The sequence below is a fragment of the Octopus bimaculoides genome, chromosome 1, assembly GCF_001194135.2.
Source record: "Octopus bimaculoides isolate UCB-OBI-ISO-001 chromosome 1, ASM119413v2, whole genome shotgun sequence".
Classification (NCBI taxonomy): Eukaryota; Metazoa; Mollusca; class Cephalopoda; order Octopoda; family Octopodidae; genus Octopus; species Octopus bimaculoides.
This window is the reverse complement of record NC_068981.1, coordinates 167,211,517-167,221,811: the sequence shown is the minus strand read 5'-3', so window position 1 is coordinate 167,221,811 and position 10,295 is coordinate 167,211,517.

Genomic DNA, 10,295 nt, shown 5'->3' with positions numbered 1-10,295 from the left:
ATATATATATATATATATAAACATGCTGATATAAGACCTACGTTGGACTCCTTATTACCCACTGGTAAGATACTGATATAGTCTAATGCTTCTACCAATGGTGCTTAATGCCTATATAATACTTAAGGCAATAAAAGATGAGATTATCTATTAACCAAGATGAATGTTTAGCACCAGCTCATTTAAACTGAACGGAACTTTGGTCAAAGGCGTTCCAGACGTGACCATATCAGCCTTTATTCAGATATAGGATTGGATGAATAATGGAACCATTATTCATCCAATCCTTTGTTTATGAAACCGGTAAGAATTAATCTGAAGTACATTTGGCTGCTATTTCTTATAGGTTGAGAGACCGCATGGAGGCTCCTGAAAATATATCTGAAAGGCAGGTGTCGTGCATAAAAGTCAATGATGAAATATTATATCCAATTCGATTTTAGTTTCCAGTACTGCCTCAGTACCTCAGACCCACCCTACTACATGAATTCCACACTGTGTTTTGATAAAAAAAAAATGAGTAAACAAATTAGTCATTTTCATTCAATTGATTTTTTTATTGCATTCATGATTGCCACTGCTTCTAAATATGGACAACATGCACCTAGACTGTTTATATAATTGCGTGCTATTTAATTGGAAATCCAGTTAAAATTTCAACTATTGCTATCAAAGTCTATTAATATCAATCACTAAATGCAAATTAATGCACGGAATAATAAATAACAACCTAGCAGCAGAAAAGAAATTATTTCGACACACGATGCCAATATATGAACAGCACAAAACTTTTGTTAACAGTCTGTCTAGCCGATTTGTGCTACAGTACAGGATTTAACTCAAAGCAAACCGTTTAGCAAGATATAAGTGAAGAACAAAAATCATACATGATTATCACTTTTTTCTTTTGTTCAATTTTTTCGTAGTTTAAATTATTTTCTTTTCTTTTCTTTTTTTTTTTTTTTTTTTTTTTTGTAATATTCGATGCTTCGGAAAGGCATATTGGAAGCAATCAGTGTTGTCTAGTATCATGAAACTTTGGTTATTAGTTTCTATTGACAATAAAATGTGTGAATTTTCGGCAAACGGAATGGAATATTTTTACATTCATGTCCATCCCAAGGGTATTAATAGAGTAAGCTATGAGAAGCAGTTTCAGTGGAGAAGGGTAAGTTTAAGCGAGGAATTGTCTTATATTACAACGCTTTGAAATTGAATATTCTCAGATTAAATGACAAGCTGATTTTGTGACTTGGTTTCGATTCTGACTGAAACCAATTTATTTTGCTTGCTCTGCTAATTCCCTCTAAAAAGTTATAAACGTCACTCAATCTCAGCAAAATGTCAATTGGTGTAATGGAGATTCTATTTTTGGTTAAATCAACTTAAATCAACAAACATATCACAGGTATAAAATTTTCACTTGGTTTGATCTTAATATCAATCTCACCAAGTTTGGTAAAATAGTGTTATCGAAATTGAAACGCAGGTAGGATTTTAACTTAGTAATCGGAAAGAGAAAATTAGTATATGACATTGTATCAGTTACCTTTCTGTTTCTCGGCTTTCACAACTGTTCACGTAGCATGACACTTTGAATTCAAATCCTGCCGTGGACAACTTTTTCTTTCATACTTCTCATGTCGATAAAATAAGTTGGTAATCAAGAACTTAAGATTCGCCTATTCAACTCTATCCTGTCGCCAATCTTGTGGCAATGTGCTACTATCATAAATTGATAATTATAATTCATTTTACAGACTACATACTTAACAATATTTGGTAGATTGTTAGATACTGTTAGATAAAATACAACATAACAGTATTTAATGAAGGCTCTTTGCGTTCGGAGTCTAAATATCACCGAAGCCAGCTTTTCCTTTCGTCCTTCAGGGATCTATAAAAATAGAAGTACGTGTCAAGTATTAGAGGTCGATATAATCGGCTATATACCGAACCCCGAAATATGAAGTCGTGCACCTTTATCATAAATCAAAATTTAGATTCATTCAAAGGCAGGCAACGCAAGCGTCCAGCATGCCGAGACTGTAATACAGTTTCGATCCCTTTGTTGAAAATTTAAAACTATTTCACTTTAGATAAACCACTAATACTCTTGGGAAAGATATGAACAGTACCAATTTCTAATCTCTCTTCGTAAAATATCAGGTTTTTTAGTCTAATTTAAAGAAAAAATAATAAAAAGATCCGACTGAGTTCAAATCTCGCCAAGGTGGCTTGCTTTGCCTTCATCCTATCAGAATCTATGAAATAGAACCTCGTGCAAGCCTTGCGTTATGTGAAGAAGAAATTCAAATATTATGAAGCTTTTCTTTTACATTGTCTTCGTAGCAATCTCTCATTGTAATGAAACCCAAATTATAGATACTCAGTGTTTCTGTTCCCACACAGTACCATTCCAACTCTTTTATTGATAATATAAATCAAGAGACGAGAAATCACATTAGTTTAGTAGTTGATATTATCTCTCAGTAACACTTTTATATTACTGAAGCCATTATTTCGTACCCTCTAATTATTTCAATGACTTTTACTAATAGTCCATATTAATGAGTTATCATTAACGTTGGGATACTAAAATGGTGCAGCAGAACGGATTCTATTGCACTAAATAATCTCTGGTAGTCTGTTATTAAGAACAAATTAAAATTACCTTATCTATCATTAACTGAAGAATTTGCAAAATGATAATCTACAATGTAAAGTTCTAGCTTCCAATTATAATTTAATAATTAGACAAACGCTGGTCTCGCTTGAGCAAGTCGATACACGACCAGTTTATCAGCGCAAAAGTCAATGTTCGTATCCTGCGCTTTACATTCTGTGTTGTATTATTGGTTTCAAATTTTGGCAAAAGGTTAGCAATTTCGGGGAGGGTTTAGTCGATTACATCGACCCCAGTGTTTCACTGGTACATATTTTATCGACCTCGAAAGGATGAAAGGCAAAGTCGACCTCGGTAGAATTTCAATTCAGAACAAAGACGGACTAAATTCCAGCAAGCATTTTGCCCGGCGTGTTAACGATTCTGATTCCTCACAGCTTTATTTCTATTCTGTCATTAACAAAAGGTAAAATCTCTTTGGATGAGTTTATTAGTTGCGAATGGATACTATGAACAGGAAAACCTCATTGCTTCTAAGAATGAAAACATTGGACAATTTGAATAGTTTGTCTTTGTGTGTGTGCATTATTCTAAAGTGTTGAATCAAAGCCCTCAACGAATATGCATTCTATATATGCTGACGCTGCGGCCGTGTGCGAGAATTTTATCACAACACATCAAAATGGATTTGATATGAACACGTCATAAAGACAGTGTACACGTTATTATCATATTGCGTTTTGACAGCGAGCAGGCAGAATCGTTAGCACGCCAGGCAAAATGCTTAGCGACATTTCGTTAGTCTTTACCTTCTCAGTTCAAATTCCACCGAGGTCGACTTTGCCTTTCATCCTTTCGGGATCGATAAATTAAATACCAGTCAAGTACTGGAATCTATATGATCGACTAACTCCTTCCCCCCACAAATTCCAGGCCTTGTGTCTAGAGAAGAAATGATTATTATAACTCCGCCTAAGGCTGCGAGTTGGCAGATTCGTTAGCAGGATGGACGAAATGCTAGGCGGCATTTCTTCCTGTTTTACGTTCTGAGTTCAAAAGCCGCTGAAGTCGACTTTACCTTTCATTCTTTCGAATTCTATAAATAAGCACTAGTTGAGCACTGGGGTCAATGCAATCTATCCCCCTACCTCAAAATGTCAAGCCTTGTACCTGTTAAACAAAAGATTATAATAACTTTGCATAAGGTGGCACGCAAGCAAAGTCATTAAATGCCTTGTGGTATTTCTGCCGACTGTTTACATTCTGTGTTCAGTTATAACAGGAGTCAACCTTAACATTCTTCCCTCTGGATTCGATAAATTAAAGTACCAGTCAAGTACTAGAGTCGATGGTATCGACTAATCCTCTCTCTTTAAAGATGCTGGCTTTGTGCCTAAATCAGAAATAATTATTACAGTTCGAATATCCTAAGATTTTAGGCTCGAAATACGACACCTATTTTTAGGAACTGAATTGAATAGCTCCAGCGACTACGTAGAAGCTACCAGAATTTCTAGGGACTGGATTGAACAGCTCGAGCAACTACGTAAAAGCTTCCAGATGGGTTCCTATTTTGATCATAAGGTCTAATTATCATCACTATTTTACAGCTCCATCAACTCAACAATCTTGTTAATGTCTAGAACTGCAGATTCTTCAGTTTTATATAATTAAAGGGAAATGCCTGGATAATTGTTATAGATCAGTAAATCTATTATCCAACTCAATATATCGATTGGAAAACTGATCAGATAAGCAGGATAAGCAGGATATGTATACACGATAATGGAGTGTTTTTAATGGTGATAATGAAGTGAGATAAAATATTTTTAATGGTTGGCACATTATTAAAACTGTAGTAATATCTAAAATGCAGCAAAAATAAGATATTTATCGTGGACTAATGTTCTTTTTGTTTGGTTTTGTTTAGTTTTTTGGGGGGATTTTTGTTTTTTGTTTTTATCAACAAAAACGTAAAATTACTTCGGACGTTTCCCCCTTATTTGAATTCATCAATACAACTATGATATAGCCGAAGCAGCCGAAGTATTAGCGACTGAATTACTAAATAATTATATTTGTTAATGTACAGACATAATTGCTTGCATATAAACACTTCTCAAGTGCCATGTGTATGATAAATGATAGTTACGTTGATATAAATGTTTGAAACAAAACTTGAGCAATACAGACGAGAAATTAGACAAAATATGTAATATGATGTTAATAAATGAAAACAAAGAGAAAAAATATTGTATTATCTTACATAGGTTATTTAGTGATCCTATAATATTTCGAGAAAGATTCCCCTTTTCAAATTAGAAGAAATCACATAAAAAGTTTGAAGGAATGTGTTGTTACTGGCAGATATTTCTCGTGTGTTGTGAGTTAAACGCAGTTCCATAGACGATATACTGTTGCTGAGATATTGGATTTAGTATATATTTCTGTTTGAGATTTTGAGCTTCCAGAAGAGTTTTTTTTCTTTTGCATAAAGCCACAAATTTTGCAGTGTGTGTGTGTGTGTGTGTGTGTGTGAGTAGATTTTTATCTGGGGACTCGTTATTTAAGGTGTTGAATTTGCTTTGAAAAATGTCTTCGTGATATAAGATGAAGTATTTAAATTCAATAGGTCTCAGTTACGGAAACTTCTCAGTATCTCACCAATTTTTATAAACCTTCGTAAAGACAGCCGCTCTTTAGGAAGCTTTCTCATGTATCTATGAATAAGCAGTATTGACAAAAAGCTTTTTTAGCTCCTTAATATTAGGATGAGCATTTTACTAATGCATTAATTAGCTCCCTTATGTAGTTGCCATATTTAAAACACAGGATGGTAGCGATCAGACTCTTTTTCTTTTACTCTTTCTCTCACTTTCTCAATGATATATTGGCAAGTCATCATATTTGAATTAACATTCAGTTGCTTTACTTCTCCTTTCAGTCTTGCTTTAATCGTTGAATCACAAATGCAGTAGAGATGATGAACTCAGGAATCGTTAGACAGCTGGTATAGATGACTTGTAGTAATGTGTAATTTTCTTTATGTAATGTCATAGAGAATAACGCGTATTAGTAACTTGTTTATTTAATGTCTATGAGAGTTACAACATACTAGCCAAACACCTGTCATTTTTACAATACTTCTACTGCGTACAGCGATTCACTGGAGACACAAGTCAACTCTAGTCTATTGACCATCAAGTCTTTTTTTCTTTTTCAGACATAATATACAGGATTACATTACTCAATATGTCCTTCTCTTTTGTAGGTAATAGAGTGTGATTTAATGGAGATTTTGCTGCTATTTCTAACATGTCGCGGAACCACGTAGAGGCTCTCTTGTTGTGATACATGTTATTACTGTTATTATCGTTGTTGTTAAGCCCTTACTAACAATGAGTGAGCAAACCAATGATCAAAGGTATTTCAGCTATCACCATCCCACCTGTTTTCAGATATAGAGTATATAGGTCTGTATTAACAATGTGGCCCTTTTTTTAAGATGGAAGGATTTGATCTGAGCAAATTTGACTGCTATTTCTTGCAAGTCGAATGGATACGTAGAGTTCCCTTGTTGACGAGATACATTTCCGAATCTGGCTTGTTGGTTTATTGAAAGTATCATTAACAGAACACAGTGCGAGGCGAGACATAGACCTTCGATCTTGACTAGCTGAAATTCTACAGGTTGTCAGTAACATTTCGCCAGGTCTTGAAAAAAATAGATTCTGTGCAAAACAATGCAATAAACAGACAAAGTATCGTCTTCCTCGGCTCCCCGGAGATAACGTAAAAGATAGAAATATTAAACACCACGGTTATTATGCTTCCAAAGGTTGGATTCTGTGTTGTTCGATTAATGGAATTGTATCACTTTTGATACGATCAGATAATGGTTTTGTAATTACTCTATCAATCCATCATTAAGCTAAAAGAAAAAAAGAAAAGAAAAGAAAATTTAGACATTTTCCCTATTAAATTACAAACAAACTGATAACTTTCTTATTTTTTTATATTTATTTGGAATATGTACGAGGTGAGGTATGGGGATTTAAAAATTCCTTTTGAAATGATATGATATTTTTTATTATAAAATAAATGGTCTTTTAGTTTGTTTGTTTGTTTGCTTGTTTATTTGTTTGTTTTCCTAACACTAGTCTTGGTTGAGTAGTATTTTTTGAAAGAACTTTAACACTTTTGACTCATTACGAATTCAATATTGCATTTGCTTTTACTGATACAAGTCAAGCATATTTAACCTCATTGACCATATGAGGAATGTGCGAGTAATCAAAATCATAAATAACATGTGTGTATGTTGTTGTTTCTAATGTAAAATTTATACTGTAACATTGATAATGTGACTTGTGTAATTCAGATCAGACATCAACAACGCAATATCGCTTTGCATTAATGAAAACTTAAAACCTACTGCTTTTTTGAATATATTAATAAAACTGTAATAGAACTGACTGGCTAACTGTCTGTCTGTTCGTGATCAGACTATCTGGCTATACAGTGTAAAAAGTCTATAAAACCTCAAATATCGAGTAATTGGGAAACATAGTAGTCGTAGTTGTATGGTGATTGTAGTAACTTTGCGTAACAGTGGGGCTGTACTTGTCGTAATAGTAGTACAAGAATTTATTCTTGTAATGGTCATTGAAGTGGGACAGATACCGTTATAGTCGATTATATCGACCCCAGTTCTTATACATCGGTTTGCGTAAGAAAAATAACTGCTTGAAAGTTAAGCAATTCTCAGGCGCCTTCTGCCTGATAATGATTGTTATGTTGATTAAAAACGATATGTAGCTCCATGGATGATAAACAGTTGCTGAGATATGTGAATTCGTATATATTTCCGCTTTATATTTTTATATCCTTTTATACACAGCCACAAATTTTACAATGATTGGGAATAGTTTTTCCATTTGGTAGTTCGTTAGTCTTTAGTTTGCTTCGAAAATGTCAACCCGATATAAATCAATTATGTATTTTATTGATCTGTAAAGGATGAAAAGCAAAGACAGCCTGGGTATAATTTGAACCAATAACATAAAGAGGCATAACCAAGCGCTAATGTTTCTGCCATCTCCCGTCCTGAGATAAGATTATAAGCGTTGCGCTATTTTTGGATTTGTACTGTTCCATATAGCAAGCAACAGAGATAATAAGAAAACAAAACATGACTTCAAGGAACGCTGGGGTAAATGGATATTTGTAAATGGTCGTTTTAAGCTGCAGATATATAATTGTTTCTATATGACAATATTAAGACTACAAATGCTGTTTTTACAATCATTGAATGTTTATTAGAATATTTGAAAGGGGTACAAACGAGGATACTTTTCAGTTGGACGAAGATAGTCCCTGGAAAAAGAAATCCCAGAAATAAGTCACAGGGAAAATGTTACAAGCTTTTAACTACCATAAATAATAGCTAAAGTGGTTCGAGTCCTGCCAGAAGGCCTCTCTTAAATCGATGTGTATAATATGGAATTTCATCATGTTCGAAACTGGTGCAACTACTTTTAATTTATACTCCAACAAACTTTCTATTTATTTGATATGTGACATGTATAGCATCGTTATATCGAAAACGAAACGTGAATGAAGTTTTTCAAATCATATCTAATTCCTGAAACCATATTAAAAGTTTTAAAAAGTACTGGAATTAATCGGTCTCAAGATTTTATCTGAAATTCACTGTAACCTGTAAAGGCTAACTTAAAATTGAATTTTCTGAAACTCCCACTGGAATCAACAGAGCCATCAGAAATGTTGTCGAAAAGAAATTCGAGACAATTTCGTAATAATTTTAGTGATGGGTATCGTCAAGCATCAATAAAATTGCTGCAATGTATTTATAACAAAGTGTGAACATCATGATTCAATGTTTGGAGATCCGAGTCATTGACATAAAACACGAATAACATTGATGTTATTGATTTCTTTTGTCTAGACAGAAGAAGAATTACCACTAGAAACTTCCAGATAAAAAGTAATATTTATTACCAGGAAGAAATGCAAGTTATCAGCTGTGTTGACTGCTGTACGGATAATGTAAAAATACTAAACATTTGTATAAAGTAAGTTTTATTGCCAGCATAAGAAATGTAATTTTTAACTAAAACTTTCACCCTATCATAGTATTAAAACCAAAATAATATTAAATTGTCCTTGTATTTTAAGCAAGTCGTTCCATAATAATATTCTTCGAATATATTTCATTCTAAGAGAAGAGTCCTAATTAGTATTTCCAACTTTCACATATTGCAACAAACCCTTGGTACATATTGTTTTCTACACAGTATAGTCCATAATAGAAAACAGAAAGTCTATCATTAACTTCACAACAGTATTTCTTTATCTAAGCGCTCGGGCTCTTACACAGAGGGGAGAGCACAAGGACAGACAGGACACCTCGGTGGAGACAAAAAACATAAAACGAATGAAATCGATGATAATGATTAATTGTTAACTGTTAATTTATACAAGTTATGAGTTTTCTTTTTGCATTTTTTTAGTCTATTTCCTCTTTTTTTCCTCCTTTGTTAATAAGTCCATTTCTTTTTTCCTTCCTCTTTTAAAGTACTCCTCTATTACCATTCATTAGAGGTATTAACTCCTCGTATGTAGCTACTTTTGGTAGTTCTTCAAATTCAGTTTCTTTCCCCAAAGTGCTCACTTCATCAATAAATAGTTCTTTCAACTTTTTATACCTTTCCTTCTCAATCACCACTCCCTTTCTGTGTTCCGGGTAACGTTCAGCTGGTAGTTTAATCCTTATGGCACCTTTGAATTTCGTCATTTTCCGCTCTATGGCGGTACTTTTCACATATGTTACTACATGCCACTTTTTCTTATAAGTATTTACTTGTTTTCGCTCCAGACCTGGACTGTCCGAGCTATTCGTTTTCCTTGATTCCTCCGTCTGTACATACCCAAAACCGTCTACAATTATATCTTCCACTCTATGTTGCAATACTTCTGCTGGTGTATCTGACTAGTTCCTCTGTACCTCCTCTATTTTCTCCTCTACTTTCCTTCTTTTGTTTTTGGTTCTCTGTCAGAGAGCTCCCCCACTCTTTTCTCTTTCGCTTTTTTACATTAAATGTCTCTTCTTTATTTTCCAACCCCTCTTCTTCGGCGAGCTGCTCTTCGCGTTGTTGTTCCTCAACTTCACTTTCTTGCTGAGAGCACATTGCATCCATATGTCCTTTTTGTTTACATAGAAAACATGTTGGAGGTCTTCCCTCCACCACCATTCTTAGCGTAATGTCTTTTAACCCCCAACTTGAATTATCATTTCTAGGCCGTAGCCCCAACAATTAACTTCCTTCGTTCTGGTTATCTTCAGAATCCTTACATCTTCCTCCATTCCGTGCATGACTGCTGCCACCAGCTATGCCTCTTCGATCTCGGGGGGGCACTCTGCCGACTCCCACTCTGGCAACACGTTTGCTACAGTACATCGGCAGCAACACCCACTCTTGTGTCCTTATTGGCTCAGTGGAACGGTTAATAACGTCCTCGTCACTGGAGAACCTAACCTCCACTGTGCCGTATTTTCTTCCACGTGTATAGTAGGTGGTTAATCCTCTCACTTCAGTTTCGGGTTCAGTCCCACTGCGCTGCACCTTGAGCAAGTGTCTTCTATTAT